The sequence below is a fragment of the Pinus tabuliformis genome, chromosome 9 (genome assembly GCF_031772625.1).
Source record: "Pinus tabuliformis cultivar Carrire ecotype Pingquan chromosome 9, CPIR1, whole genome shotgun sequence".
Lineage (NCBI taxonomy): Eukaryota > Viridiplantae > Streptophyta > Pinopsida > Pinales > Pinaceae > Pinus > Pinus tabuliformis.
In genome coordinates this window covers 1,353,397,130-1,353,414,488 of record NC_142307.1, presented here as the reverse complement: position 1 = coordinate 1,353,414,488, position 17,359 = coordinate 1,353,397,130, and positions in this window count along the sequence as shown.

The window sequence follows — 17,359 nt, the reverse complement described above, 5'->3', positions numbered from 1 at the left end:
TACTATTTTCCTTTATTTTCATAAATAAATGTGCCAAAAATGCCTTTTTGCCTTTTAATGCCTTTTTCATAGCATTTGTCAAATTTTCTTAGCCAAAACACACATCCAGTGATGCCCACTATGATACCTTTTCCAACAGTCAACTTGGAATACATGTCCCTTACCCATGGTCTTATTTTGCCTTTATTAACTTTTATTACATGGAATTTTCACCAGGATTGTTACAGAACCCTCCCCATTAGGGAACACCGTCCTCAATGTTAAACCACACCATGACCTCAGCAAAACCACTAAAAAGAAAACATACTGCCCATGGAGCTTTATAAATTAGCTCGTTGCAATATTCACAATGAAAAACTTGCTCAAAAGCAAAACATCATCACAACATGACAATATAACAACCATAATAATATGACACCCATACCACTTATTGAAGCTTTATAACTTATCTCATGGCAGTATTTACATCCATACATATACATACATATACCAAAATATCAGCAAAACAAATGCCAAACATATACCAACATCAAACCAAAAATGTTTTGCCTCAACTGGAAAACAATGAAGGATATAGGGCCTGCATCTAATCCGCCATCTCCCATGTAGCTTCTTCAGGCCCAAATTTCTTCCACTTCACTTTAACTTTCTCTATGGCTCTGTTCCTGAGCAAGATATGTTTTCACCGCAATATGCATTGAGGCTCCGACTGGAACTCTCCTTCTTGCTCCACTTGCAATACAAACCAATCAATAACATGATCAACATCCTTTATATAGTTCTTAAGCAAGGAAATATGGAAAACATCATGGAATTTCACTATTGGAGGCAGTGCAATTCAATATGCCATTGGTCCAATCCTCTCAAGGATCTCAAAAGGCCCGCAATATTGTGGTGCCAACTTGGAACATGAACCAATCCTCAAAGAGATTTTGTTGGGCTTGATGCACAAATACATAGCTCCCCTACCTGAAAATCCTTGAACACTCTGTGCTGACCCACATAACTCTTCATTCTATCATGTGTTGCCTTTGGGTTCTTCTTTATAACCTGCATTTCATGCTCCATGTCTGCCAACATGTCCAGTCTAATAAATACAATATTCACTAGATCACTCTAGCTGATGGGAGTGTTACAACTTCGTCCATGTAATGCCTCGAAATGACTCATTCTCAATGACTCTTGATAACCATCGTTGTATGTGAACTCAACCAATGGAAGATACTCCTCCCATTTCCACGGCTGGTGCATCACGTACATCCTCAACATATCCTCCAAGATCCCGTTGACCCTCTTTGTTTTTCCATCTGTATGCAAATGATAAGTTGTATTGAAGGCCAACTCTGTACCTAAGCCTGCAAATAGCTCCTTCCAAAACTAGGAAGTGAACTTTGCATCCCTGTCCGACACAATCTTCTTTAGAACACCGTGTCGACTCACTATCTATCTGATGAAAACCTGTGCTACCTCACTAGATGAATATGTAGTCTTTACTGGAACGAGGTGAGCTACCTTTCTCAACTTGTCAACCACAACCATAATAGAATCATGTTGCCTCACTGTCCTTGGATGACCTGTGATGAAATCCATGGAAATGACCTCCCATTTCCATTTTGGAATTACTATAGGTTATAGTAAACCACATGGATGCTTACATTCCGCGTTGACCTGTTGAAAATCTAAACATCTAGCCATGAACTCTACCACTTCCTTCTTCAGATTCAACCAATAGTAGAAGTTATTCACCATCTTCAATGTCTTTTGATATCCTAGATGACCCGAGTATGGCTTGGCATGAAATTCCCTCAAGATAAGCTTCTGGATCTCACTACAATTTGACACATGGATCCTGTCTCTAAATCTCACCAAACCATCTATCGTGAGACGATAGTCTACATCCTGACCACATGTACATGTACCTACACCTATAACTATACCTACGCTCTGCTGCAACCTGTGTATAATCTCCATGTGTTTTTCATCCCGCTGCCTTGCTTGTAAGATCCTATCCTGTAACTCTATCCCATAAGAGCTCATAGCTGCTATATGATTTACCTGTACCTTCCTACTAAGAGCATTTTCAACCCGCTTCTCCTTCCCTTTGGTTTATCTAATCTCGAAGTCAAACTCACTAAGGGTAGCAAACCATCTAGCTTTCCTGGCATTTATATTTGGTTGATCAAACAAATACCTCAACCCACTGTGATCGCACATCAATGTAAACGCCCTGCTAAGAAGATAGTGCCTCCACATCTTCAATGCATGTATAATCGTTGCTAGCTCAAGATCATGCATTAGTAGTTCTGCTTGTGCTCATTCAGTTTCTGTGACTCATATCACATTACTTGTCCTTCTTGCATAAGAAATCCACTAGGTCCTCTCTTTCAAGCATTTGTACACACTACAAACTCCTTGTCTGGATCCACAATCTTTAGCACTGGTGCATGTGTCAACAATTGCTTAAGATGCTCAAAACTAGCATCACATTCTTATGTCCATTTTAAATTCTTACATTTCCGTTGCAATGATGTCATAGGATATGCAATGCATGAGAAGTTCCTGATGAACCTCCTGTAGTAACCTGCCAAACCCATAAATGATCTCACCTCATCCACATTCTTAGAAGTTGCCCACTCCTTGATGGCCCTTATCTTTTCTGGATCCACTACTATGTCATCCTTGGAGACAACATGCCCCAAGTAATGTACCTTCGTCTGAAAGAAGCTACACTTGCTAAGTTTAGCATACAAATGATGCTTTCTTAGCAATTTCAACATTGTTGCTGAATGCTCAACATATTCTTCCTCATTCTTAGAATATACTAGTATGTCATCAATGAATACAATAACAAAGTTGTCCAGATAATGATGCAACACACTATTCATAAAACACATGAATGTCGCTGGATCATTAGTCAAACCAAATGGAACAACAAAAAAATTGTAATGCCCATACCTAGTCCTAAACGCAATCTTGAAGATATCCTCTTCCTTGATGCGTACCTGATGGTATCCCAATCTCAAGTCGATCTTAGAGAACACTGCAGCTCCCTTCAACTAGTCAAACAATCACCTATTCTTGATTGTTACTTTGTTTAGCTTCCTATAGTCAATGCACAATCTGAGAGTACTATCTTTCTTCTTCACAAACAACACTGGTGCACCCTAAGGCGATACACTCGGTCTAATGTACCCCTTGTCCAACATTTCCTTCAGTTGCAACTTTAACTCAACCAACTCAAGTGATCTCATTGTGTAAGGTTCTTTTAATGCTAGGGTTTCTCCTGGCACCAAGTCAATAGAAAATTCTATCTACCTGTGAGGTGGAAACTATGTAATGTCCTAAGGAAATACATCCTGAAACTGTTGCAAAACTAGGCACCTTCTCAACACATCTGCATCATTAGCCTCCTTACCCTTGTCACTAGAAATGTGTACTGCAAACATCACACAACCCTTTCTACAACAATGCTTAGCCTACATAGTGGTAACCATCCTCACTGATGTAGGCTTCTTCTTTCCCTGAAAGTTCCTCTTTTCCCCACTATCATCCACACACTCAATGACCTTGTCGAAGCAATCCACTTTGGTTTTGTGAAGGTATAGCCAATCCATACCCAAAATCATAATATACGAACCCAATGGAAATACATTCAAATGTGTTGTTGTAGGCACGCCATTTAACTCAAATGAACAAGCTCTTACCCAATGGTGAACTCACTTCTTCATACCTGTAGTCAACTATACCAACCAAGATTATGCATGCACTTATTTTATCAAACCACACTTATCCACTAGTTCAAGATTAATATAACTATACTTAGATCTAGGATCAATAAAAATAGAAACAACTTGGTCACAAAGCTTACCGTCCATCTCAATGATCGATGCTTGATGATCTGCCTGCCTATTGTCCATAGTTGCATAGATCTGAGGAATGTTGTGACCAATATCACCAACTGTATACGCCTCCTAAGCATTGTAGATCTGGGATCTACCACCACTCTAATACTTTGGACAATCCCTCATATGATGGTCCTTACCACATATCCAAAAATGCAAAGGTTCCCTACCACCGCCTCTAGCTTGCTCCTCTCCACATCCCTTCTCAGCTGTATTGAATCTCTTGTAAGTAACTGCATTTTCTTTCTCACTTACATCTTGAGGTCTTCCTCTCTTTGGTGGCCATTTTCCTTTAGCTTTCTCATTTCATTTCGAGTCATGCTTAGGTTCAACTTTGTGCTTCGACTTCTCATAACAATGCTTCAACTTTCGAACGGTCTCCTCCAACGATCTAGGCTCATCGAACTCAATCTGGTCTCTGTACGTAACTGCCAATCCATTGATGAATCTCTGACCCTTGGCCTTCTCCTCCCTAAGGTAAGGCACTTATCTCAACAACTCCAAAAATATGCTAGTATATTCATCATCTGTCATAGAACCCATCCACAGCTCATAAAACTCCTTATCTCTGTCATCATAGTACCTCTCAGAAAAGTACTTCTTCTTAAAGATCCTTTCAAATGCATGCCAAGTCAAATCCTCCTCATGTATACCTTTGACATTATTCACATCTTCCCACCAAATATCCACTTTACCTTTGAGACTGAAAGTGGTTATATTTTCTTTCATGTTTTCTAAATAATCATGCAATCATAATAATTTCTTCATGCCCAACAACCATGCCTCTGCATCCTGTGACTTCTTCATCTCTCCATCAAAGGTAGGTGGCTTTGCCTTCTTAAACTCATATGAAAAGTATCCCCTATCACTCCTCCTATAAGGATGACAACAATGACGATCATGATGCCTATTAGGACCATAATTGGAATAGTACCTGTGTTGATCACCTCTCCTATCCGGAGTATCCAACAACCTGCCATCTCTGATCGTGCCATATCTATCTGAGTTGTGTCTACTAGGAGACCTACTGCCATATGCCCCATTAGTTTTGTCCTTATGTCCATGACTAACCTGAAGTGGTCCTTGTCACTATAAATTTGACAAACCCTGAAGTAGTATTGCATTAACCTCTGCTTGTTTCTCTTGTGCTTGCATGATTTTTTCATTGTCTTCTTTGAAAGTCCTTATTTATTCCTTCAGGCTTCTCAATGTGTTTGCCAAGTCAGAAGAGTGCCCCACACCATGCTTCCCATATGATGCATAGGGATATTCTATGTATTCTACCACCTTGCTCGCCATCCGATCTCTTTCCTACAAGGCATACTATTCCAGCTAAACCAAATCACAATAAACCAACGTACCTTACCATAATCCGGGGAAGATACCTTGTCTACAAGATCATCAAATCAATGTGATACATGTATAACATAATCATAACAACATATAGACATATATAAAATAAGTGTGTCAATGCACAAACATCACTCTAGCCAGGGTCCAGTCATCAATGCAAGGCCATATCAACAATACATGCTATGAACATAGTTACCGATCAAACGAGAAAGTGAACTAGTACCCATTTTTTTGAGGTAGCAAAAAATCACCTGATTTTGAAAAGTGGTGATGCCAGAATAAACTGTTTTTTTTAGCATATTTTTGGCACTTTAAATTTTCTCATGTATCAAGTATGAACATTTTTTTTTCGATGTTAGTGATTTTCATGTTGATTTTGAAAAGTGTTGATGCAGCATCAACCCTTTTTTTTAGAGGGTTGATTTTTGACACTTTAATTTTTTTTATGTAGCAAGTATAAACACATTTTTTAAATGTTAGTGATTTTCATTTTGATTTTGAAAAGGGTTGACGCAACATCAACCCTTTTTGTTTAGAGGGCTTAGTTTTTACACTTTAAATTTTCTTTTTCCGAAGAAAAAGCGAACTTTTTATTAAGAGAATAAAAAGTTACATTGCATATGCTGAGCATTTCCGTAAGAACTGCTTGCTGGACCAAGCATACAAGCACAAAAAAGTCTCCTTTCTGTTTTTATGAGCACAGAAATCAGAGCAGATTTGCAGTATAAAACAGCTGTGGCAATACAGCTATGACCCAGAGAAGGCCTCGTCTCTAAGAGACAGATCAAAAAGCAGTAATACAAACATTACATTTCAGCCTTTGGGCCTCCTCAACAGAGAGGAAAACAGCCCACAAAAAATATATATGGAACCGAGTTTTTGTATAAAAGAGGTCTGTGTGAAATAGTCTATGCATATATAAAAAGATAATAAACAAAAACCAAAAGCATCAGCTGAAGAGTTAAGTATAAGGCGGCACATCTGATGAAACTATCTGTCCTTGACAATCTTCCACTATTTTCCACCCTCCCAAAGCTTGCTGCAAACCTTCCTTAGAAAGCTTGTCCGCGTCATCATTGCTGTCCCTGTAGATATGGCATATGGAGAAAGAGTTAAAAGATGACTTTAATACCTGTATTTCTTGAAGCATGGGTTTCAATAATAGGTTTTTGCAAGAATTTTTTCCATTAACCCAGTTTATAACATTGAGGGAGTCTCCAAAGATCTGAATAGTGAAGGTGTTTCTTTGAATAAGCCAACATAGGAGCAGTCTTAAGGCTGACAATTCGGCAAAGTTGTTTGATCCAGACCCCAAACCAACAGAGGCTTTGAGGGAGTGGTGAGCATTAATGTGAATGACGATTCCTGCACCTGCTGAGTTGTTTTGGGAAGCTCCATCAAAAAATGCCCAAGGAAGACCATCTTTGATTTGGACTGATTTGTTATGATTTTGAGGTCTTTTTTCTTCAGGTTCTGGGATGGAAGCGTAAATGGATACCACTTGAATGGCTGTGATGGAGGGCTGAGTACCCTTGTCTTGAAAAATTGTTCTGTTTCTAGCAAGCCAGACTCCCCAACAAATGATGGGTGGGAGATTTCTCAGGTTCCCGTCCGGATAATGCTGCCACCAATTTGACCAGGCCTCGTCCAGATTCCCATTTCCCCACTGAAATTTTTTATTCATCAGCTTTTCAACCTCCCTCCAGATTTTTGCAGTTTCTGGGCATTGAAGGAACAAATGGTTTATAGTTTCCTCTGCTTCTTTACAGAGGGAGCACCTCCCCGGGCCATACATGAATCTAGCCTGGAGGATGTCCCAGGTAGGAACTTTTCTTCTAAGGAGACACCAGAGAAAAAGTCTGGCCTTAGCTGGGCATTTGAGCTTCCAAATATGTTTTGACCACCACTCTGGATTCGCCCACCCTTTCCTGGATTGGATGAACTTGTATCCTTCTTTTGGGGAGTAATCGCCTGTTTCTCCGTGGGCCCAGATCAGGCTGTCTGGAGAGTCTGAGATTCTAACATTAGAACGAACAAGTTCTTGAGTGAAGGAAGACCATTCATTCCACCACCTCTGATCGAGCTGCAGGTCCTCACCATCTTTCCATGCCTGGCACCAAATGCTCGAATGACCCACCTTTTCCACCTGGTCTAGAGTAAGAATGTTTTTATCTTCTAAGTGCCTAATTAGATCAGGTGAAAGGGCATAATTTTCATTGCAGCCGATCCACGGATCTTTCCCAATCTTCAGATTTCTGCCATTCCCAATCTTCCATGCCAAACCTTGTTCAATTACCTTGAACGAATTCACTGTAGCCTTCCATATCACAGATGCATTCTGCAAGTTCTTGACCGGGTTCCTTATCCAGTCCTCCAAAGGCACCGGGTCTATATATTTTCTTCTTATCACTCTGGTCCATAAATTTTCCATCTTTATCAACCTCCAGCCCGACTTTGCTGCCAAAGAAAGACTGAAATCTGGAAGATTTTTAATCCCCCAACCACCCCATTCTTTGGACCTTGCCACTTTGTCCCAGCCCACCCATGGGAGCACTTGGTTTTCCTTGGAACCATCCCATAGAAATCTACTGCAAAGTCTTCTGATCTTTTCCATAATACCTTTGGGGACCCACGTTAGAGCAGCCCAATATACTGGAATGGCCAAAAGAACGGACTTAATAAGAGTCAAACGGCCCGCTCTCGAGAGCCATTTGAAACTCCAATGTGAGATTCTGGATTCTATTTTTGCAATCAGCCAGTTCCAATCCTCCTTCTTATAAGCATTTGGCTTTAGCCAGAATCCCAAGTATTTGAAAGGGAGATCCAGAGAACTTGGCTGGAAAGGTAAGACCGATTGAAGCCTTCCCCTCTCCTGAACTGCCAGACCTGTCATTATCAGCTGGGATTTTCTATGATTTATCTGCATGCCTGTTGCTTTCAGAAACAGATCTAAAATAGATTTTAGTTCCTTTATTTCAGAGAGCTCAGTATTTGTGAAGATCAATATATCATCAACAAAAAGGAGATGAGAGATAAATAAATTTGTGGCTACCTCAATACCTTTTACCTTCCCCTCTCTTCTGGCCTTGTGGATCAACTGGCTGAGACCTTCCGCAACTAGTAGAAAGAGCAGGGGGGACAGAGGGCACCCCTGCCTCAGACCCCTTTGCCCTTTGAAGAAAGGAGTGGCTGCTCCATTGATGAGAATTGCATAGCTTACATTTGAAATACAGCCCATTATCCAACTGATAAAAGCAGGTTTGAAGCCAAGGTGAGTTAGAAGCAGCCTGAGATATAACCAATTTATCCTGTCATATGCTTTTGATAAATCGATTTTAATAACAGCACCCTTCTTATTCTTCTGCTTCACACTGTGCATGACCTCCTGAGCTACTCCGATGGCTTCATGTATTTGTCTTCCCGATAAGAACCCAAACTGTTCCATTGATATATGTCTTGACAAAATTGGTTTGATTCTGTTTGCTATCACTTTTGCTATGATTTTGTAGATACTATTACATAGCGAAATTGGCCTGAAGTCTTCAAAACTTTCCGGGACTTCCTTCTTTGGGATAAGGGCTATAAACGTGGCGTTAAAGGGACTATAGATTTCACCTTTTTTCCTGGCCTCCTCCACCACTTCTGTAATTTCTGATCCTATAGTTTCAAAAAAGTGGAGGAACAGCTCTATGGACCAACCATCTGGTCCAGGGCTTTTCTCTTTTGCCATGGACTTAATTGTAGCTTCCACTTCCTCCTTGGTAACCTCACAGTTAAGGTCCTCCGCTTCATCCTCCTCCAAGAATCTTGGGAAGCATTGAGCTGTCCTTATTACCTCCGCAATAGTAGTTGCTCCTGGATCTGCAAAGAGATTTTGGAAGTGTCTCTGGCCTAAATCTGACAAAGCTTGAAAAGTCTGCACTTCCCTTCCTTCTTCATTTTTTAGGGCCCATATAGTATTTGCCGATTTCCTCCCTTTGGCATAATTATGAAAAAACCTGGTATTTTCATCTCCAGCTTTAAGCCAGATTGCCCTACTTTTTAAACGCCATTCTTCTTCTTTATCCAGGAGGAGTTTAGTTTTAAGTTTCTCAAGATGAAGAATTTTTTCCTTTGAATCCTGCGACAGATAGCCCTCCTCCTCTATACTTTCCAACTTTTTAAGTTCCTCACTTATCTTTGTGAGTTCCTCTTTCTGGGCTTCCTTCCTAGCCTTTGCCCAGCTTATGGTAGCTTTCTTCAGTCTTTTGAGGTTTTCCATAAACCAGAAACCTTTATCCTCTGGTGCATTGGCTTCCGGGTGCTTCCATGTTTGTTTGAAGAGGTTTGAAAAAGACTCCTCTTGAAGCCAAGAAGAATTAAACTTGAATGGGGCAGGGGGCTTGGGGGGAGGGGAGGAGAGTTCTAAGAAAATAGGGAAATGATCGGATAGCCCTCCTTCTTCAATCCATTGTCTGAACATAGGGATTTTGACTGCCAACTCCTCATTTATGAGAAACCGGTCAAGCCTTTTTGCCACTCTAGCCTCCCCAGTTCTCCTGTTCCTCCAAGTAGGCTTTAATTTGAGCAAATTTATGTCTAGGAGGTTGTTGACAGTGAACATATTTAAGAAAAAGTCTGTCAGGGGGTCTTCTCTGGCAGAAGGACCCCATGCCTCCGCTCTTCCTATAGAGAAATTTAAATCCCCTCCCAGCACCAAATTTTTTCCCTTTAAGAAGGATTTTGACATCAGATCATTCCAGAAAGACACCCTATCCTGGCAGGGCCCGTACACATTGCAAATGGAAAGGGGAAAAGAGAGTTCTGTGGACTGAATTTCCATTCCCATGGCCTGTTTCATCCCCCACAAATTACTGACCTTTATCCTTCCTTCCTTGTAGCCAATGGCCAACCCTCCAGAGTGGCCTTCTGAATCTAGTGCTATGAATCTCCATCCAGGCATCAAAGCATTTAAGGCTGATTCCACTTCTATCCCTCTTCCGAGAGTCTCTTGGAGAAAAAGGATATCAGTTTTAGAGTTAAGAAACATCTCCCGTAAAACCAGTTTTTTGGGTTTACTGGCTAAACCCCTACAGTTCCATGAAGACAAGATCATTTGATAACCTCTTCTGGGGGTTGCGCTGCTCTAAGTGCCCCTGGGATAGACTGCTGTTTTCCATCTGCTACATCAAATTTTGCTTTAATCTGCGCCATGGAAAGGTTGGATTTCCTACCTCTTTTTTTCCTGGATTGGCTTTGGGAGGGAAGAGGGCCAATACCTCCTACTGAGACGGGGATGATGGGCTTTTGATCGAGGGAACGAAGATTATATGGGCAGGAAGGGAGAGGAGCCGAAGGCCCAGGTTCAATAGAAACACCTTCACTGTTCAGATCAAGGGAGGGTAGGGCGGCCGAGATATCTTCTACGCCAAGACCCTCTCTAATTTCTTCATGATTTAAAGTATTATCCTTTATATTGAAAGAAACAAATTTTTTCGAAGGGGAAAGATCCATACAAACATCCATGGATTCTGCATTATGAACTGGAGGAATATATGAATCAGAACACATACCCATTACTCCTTCAGAAGGTTGCGGTGGCCTTTCAGGTGGCTGTTCCTTTGCGGAGTCTTTCTCCAGGTCGATTTCCTTGTCCGTCGAGGTGACCTGATTGTCCAGATGATCTTGTTCCGTCGGCAACACTTCCATTTGGGCTGCTGTCTCCTTATCAGCATCATTCAGCTCAGAAGAGAGGTTCTGACCTTGAAAATGTTGGAAAGGACTGTAAACGTTCTCCCACTGTGCCGGCGCCTTTTGATATCTCCGCCTTCGCCTTCCAAGAGGGCATTCCTTCGCCAGATGCCCGTAATCGTGACACCTATGGCACCTGAAGGGCAGATATTCGTAGTCCAATATCTGCTCAAAAACCATATCCTTGTATTGCAGGTTAATTTTCTTTGCAAGACCTTTGCCGGGGTTTAAACTGACGAGAATTCGAGCCATGGCTTGGTTTCGAGTTTGTTGGAAGGTCATGTCAGCTTCCAGAAAGGTTCCCAGTCTATCCCCTATGGCTTTGAACACCGCTTCCGTCCATAGAAAATAGGGCAGACCCGGAGCCCTGACCCAGACAGGGTAGACATCAGTTTTCTCACGGCCTGCATCAAACAGCGGTGTCCATTTCTTCAATAGGATAGGGATGTTCCCAATCACCCAATTTCTAGCAATCACCCAATCGGCCGCATCTTTGCTCTCAAATCTGAATAGAAACCATCCTTTTGCCAGGGTTGAGGCTTTGAAAACCCTTTTTTCTCCTACCATCCAGTTCTTTTCTCCCCATTCTTGCAGAAAGCTAGAAGTGAATTTCTTCCCTCTTGCTCTTCCCACCACTGTGCAGTCAGCCACCTCCAGAGATTCTTCAATGCTCACCTCCATTCCTAATACCAAGTTCCCTTCCAGCTCCTGTTCACCAATAGGTCTTTGTTTCTTGCGCTTTTCGCCTCTTTTCCTCCCACCAATGTCCTCCTCCCGAACCTCTCTATCTGCTTCGACCCTTTGTGAACTAGGGTTTGAAGGATTGAGCCCTGACTTAGGTGCATGAGAAAGAAGAGGATCCTCAGCCTCTCGGAAAGAATTTTCAATAGGGGGAAGGGTTACCTGAAAACCCGGGACCTCTGCATGTGTTTCCTCTTGTGAATCTGAGAATGCTGCTATCGCTTTATCCGGCCGTCCACCATATCCTTTTGGGGCGCCCAGTTCTTTCCCGATAGAAACCCTTGTTATAGCTGATACTCTGCCGGCCTTTTTCTCACCCGACCGCTCTGCACTTGTAATGAAATTGACAATGTCTTCTAGGCCCCCGGATAACACTGGCTCTTCGAAGGGCATATTCCCTTTGCTGCCATGGCTCGAATGACGAATGCTTGCATGCAGAGATCCTTCACCAGGGCTGGATGGTTGCTGTGCGCCGAGAAACCCTTGATGTAGAAACTCGTTCTCGTCATATCCTTTGGTCAGTTGGATGAACGATTGATGAATCCTGTGCGATTCTGGCGAAAGGGCACCAGTTCTGCATGACCCAGACTCTCCAAAGTACCTTTCGATGTTTTTAGCTGTCGGGTCTTTACCCCAAACTGACAAAATGTCTTCCATTACCGGGTCCAAATCCACGAGCTCCTTGGAATTTACCATAGTTACAAAAGCGGATTACAGGGAAAAAACGGAAATGGGTTACCGCCAGCGCTAAGGTCAAAAGGTTTTAACCCTTATTCCCAGCTGTCCGCCCGATCCAATAAGATATTACCTCCAGCTGCCCGTTCCACCTTGACTGTTTACTGCAAACACCTGTGCGATTAGCTCCCTTCCTCCGGTCGTCGCGCCCAACGGTGACCCTTGCCCTGATCAGTCAGGACCCGGCTCTATCCAGACCCGCGTTCGAAACCTCCGCCTTCCCATCGCTCCTCCTCTTTGTAATGTATTAAATGTGGATATTTTTTTAAATGTTTGTGATTTTCATGTTCATAAAAAAAGCAATAAATAAATAAAAACATGACAAAAAAACTCAAATAATAAAAATATATATAAATAAAATAAAAAAGCACCCATAAAAATGTACAAATAAAACAAAATTCAATTGTAAAAAATATATAAAATAAATAAATAAACAAAAAATAAAAAATAAGTAAAAATATTAAAAAATAAATTAGAAAAAGGAAAATATTTCAAAAAAACATAAAATTTAAAGAAAAAATTTGAATATTAATAAAAAATAAATAAATACATCCATAGTAATTAAAAAAAAAAAACCTAAAAAAATATTTTTTTTTAGTTTTTAAATTTAACTTTTTTTAATATATATATATTAAAAAAATTTAAATTTAAAAACAAAAAAAAATCATAAAAGTTATAAAATAAAAATTAAAACAATTAAAAATACAAAAAATTAAAAATAAAATATTATATATATATATATATATATATATATATATATATATATATATATATATAATAATTATATTATAGGAAACAAAAAAGGCAAATCAAAACCAAATATATATATATATATATATATATATATATATATTAATAAAAAAATAAAAATAAAAACAATTAATATAAAATAATAATAATAATAATAATAATAAATAAAAAATTCCTTTACCCTGGGGCGAGGTTAGCTGTGGGCGCGTGTAGGGAGGCACAGTTATAGACAACTGCCTCCCCACCCACACTCGTAGCCAACCCCGCCCGCGCCTGTAGCCAACCCTGCCCGGGGTTAAGGAATTTTTTTTTTTTAATAATCTTTTTCTTTGTTTTTTTCAAACTTTTGTTTTTTAATTTTTTTTGTTCTACATTTTTATTTTTAAAATTTTTTTGTTTAGATTTTTATTTTTAAAATTTTTTTGTTTAGATTTTTATTTTTATTTTTTTATTTTTTTTAATTGGTTTTTTGTTTTCTAATATGAAATTTTTTTATTTTTTTTTCAAATTTTCATTTTTTTTGTTTAATTTTTATTTTATAGCTTTTATGATTTTTTTTTAGTTTTTAAATTTAACTTTTTTTTAATTCCGGGAATTAACCAACTACCCCCCGGGCAAGGTTGGCCGCGGGGGCACAGCCGCCTCCCCGCTCGCATCCACGTCCAACCCCGCCCGGGGGTTCACTCTATTTTTGGTAGTTTTGAAAATAATTTAATGTATGATAATATATTAATTCTAATATATATTTATAATGGTCCTCTTACATTTATAACCATATTAACTTATTTAAATAAATAAAGTTTTTACCCCTTATCATAGTCAAATTAGCCATTTTCCGATCAAATCTAGTTGTTGTCATTTTAGCCGTTACCTTGTCCAGTAAAATTGGGTCATTGGATATTCTGCCTTGTCTATTTAATGTACAAAGCTAGATCTGCTCATTCAACTTGTCCTGACAATGAACCACACTAGTTGGTTCGAAACGCGTCGACAAAAGTATCTCTGTGATTTTCGCCGAAGAATCTTCAAATTTTATTTTATTTTTAATTTCGTTTTATTAATATTTTTTAATTTTTCTTTTTCTTTTTTTTTCGAACTTTTGTTTTTTTTTATTTTTTTGTTTTAAATATTTATTTTTATATTTTTTTTGTTTTAATTTTATTTATTTTTTAATTCAATTTAATTTTTTAGTTATGTATTTTTTCCTTTATTTAAAAAAATGTCGTGTTATATATATATATATATAATATTTAAAAAAACGATTTTTAGTTTAAAAAAATGTTTTTTTGTTTAAAAAATGTTTTTATTTTTATTTTGTTAATTTAGTTTTTTTTTTTTTTTTTTTAATTTATTTATTTTTGTTTTTTTAAACTTATTTTTTATTTTTATATTTTATTTTTTTGTCTAATTTTTTATAGTTCTAAGTTAATTTTATGTTATTTTTTACAATTTTTTTAGGTTTTTTTTGTCTATATATATGTATGTTTCTTTTTTATTTTTTTCTATATTTGAATTTTTTTTTTGTGTTTTTACTGTTTTTAATTTTTTATTATATTTTAATTTATTTTTTCTATTGTATTATTTTTTATGTTTTTTTTTCAATATCTGAATTTTTGTTTTCTTTTTTCTTTTTTTGTGTTTTTTTATTGTTTTTATTTTTTTTCAAATATTTAAAATTTGTTTTCTTTTTATTATTTTTTTGTGTTTTTTTTCATTGTTTTTTCTATTTATCAATATTAAAAAAAATTGTCTTTTGTATTATTTTTTTGTTTTTTTTTTTATTGTTTTTACTTTTTTCAATATCTGAATTTTTTTATTTTTATTTTTTATTTTTTATTTATTTTTTACATTTATTTTTTGTTTTTTTTTTTCATTTTTTTTCTACAGGGTCTGTGTCGATGCTCGTCTAACAACCCGATCTCATTATGGGCAATTTGATAGTTGATTTTAAAATTTTCGTTATAATGAATCAAGTTTGCCCCCACAATGTATCTGATCTTTAAGTTTTCATTACAACATGTCGAGTTCACCTACACCGCGTGTCAATTTGATGGTTAATTTCTAATTTTTTTTTTGCATTGTATCAAGTTGTCTTAGGCTAAGATTTTAAAATCGTTATATATTTTGCATTTAAAAAATAAATTACTCTTGAAATATTTTCAAAACTTGAGATTTTTTTATATTCATATGTTAGATGATCCAAAAATACAAATTTTATCATAGGTTATAAAATTAGAATAAAATAATTATTAATTTAAGATATTAAATTAATAATTATTATTCTAGAATGTTTAATTATTTAATGGAGACTTTTAGAATTAGCATATTGTTGTAACTAGATATGACTCTCCAAATGTGTCGTATCTTAGGCTCTATTATAGGAGATTAGTTAGCTAGTTGGTTTGAATAGCATTTATTGTAAATGGACACTTGTTATTTAATAAGTGATCCATAATTAGAGGTAGTTAGGACATGGAGCTTATAAATAGCTCATTGCAAGAGTGTTTGGTTGTTCGGGTGTAAGCTCTTGCAAATCAATTATGTAATTGTTTTTTTCTGATTAATAAAATTACGTGTCTGAGGACACTTCTGCCATTATTGTGGTATCAGAGCTCCAGTAATGTTGCAGTTGATCTGAGGAGGAGATTCCAGCTCTATGAGATCATGGAAAACTCAACTCCATTGAAGTGATCAGGAAAAGATTGTCCAGGGCCACGGAATTGAACAAAGCAGGAGGATTCGAAATTGGAGACCAGCACTCAAATCAAATTTCACTGCAAAGAGCCAGCGTGAGCAAACCAGTGTGGATTTTTAAAAACCAGTAAGCGAGTAGTCTTTGTTGCACATTGTTTCTGGTGTTGCTGGAGTTGTTTTATTTATAAATCTGCAAATTGCCAAATTTTTTTTGCTATAAATCTGTTTCAATTTGATCAAATATCTCCATTATAAGCCGTGGAAGGTCTGCTCATAAGAAATATTGGCGAATTAGTTTCAGTTTGATGGAAAACGAGTCTTTTTAAGCGTGATTTGATCACTTTGACTGGTTGGGACAGCGTGGAGAGCAGCAAACCACGCTGCAAACTGTTTGAGATCTGAGATCTCAGTTGCTCCGGCTGTAGCTTTGGACGCTCTGCGTATGGGCCTCCTACATATGGAACAGCAATTTCCACACACCGTTTTGGCCGCTTAATCTGCAAAGGCGCCGCGAAGAAGGAAGTACCGTGTCTGGATTGGAGGATCAATCTTGGCATCTCTGAGTACATTCCAACAGATGTGGATTGCCAAGGCTGAGTATGATGAATCTGGTCCGTCAATTGTTCACAGAAAGTGTTTCTAATTTTCAGTGGCTTAGTAGTTTTTAGAGTTCCCAAGCAGTATTGCAGTTATTATGAAGTTGAGTAGGTGCTCACGGGTATATTATATTCAGCTATTTCGATACAGTTAGAGTATATAGTCTTGTCATGATAGAGATGATAGAGATACATTTTTTGCATGGTTGCGTCCTTGTTTGTTGAATGGCAAGATTTTAGCCCGAAATCTGTCGCCCATTTTTTATTTATTTTGTACTGTGTAATAGTGTGCATGGAGGATGCATATTTTGAATCTCTCCAATGTCATAGTACATGAGAAACCGACGGTCTTACAGTTCATAATGTTCTGCTCAATACCTATTTCGAATATGCGATCCCATATCTCGTCTGGAACCGTATCCATCGATGGAGATCAACTAAAGGAGGCGATGGTAATTTCAGCTAAACGGTGTATCTAAAAAAATAGAGGCATAGGCCTACTTGCGCAGAACCCTCCGCTTCAGTTGTCTCCATTGCATCAAGTTTTGAAAATTCATCATCTTGAGATTCACAGAACTGTATGGGATTGGCGCCAAAACAAAATCGGAATCCACACTGTAAATGAAAAGGAACAAATGCTCTGGGAGAGATAAGGAATAAGGAGTTTTGTTTGTAATTTTGGGAAAGATAAGGAATATTATATTTTTGGGGAGATTTAGTAATTTTTTAAATTTGGGAATTTATGTTTTTTGGAGTAATAAGGAGGTTTATTTGTAAATTGGGGAGATAAGGTGTGTTGGGTAATTTGTTTTTAAGAAGCTTTGTGGGATCATCACATTGTAACTCAAAGTATTTTTT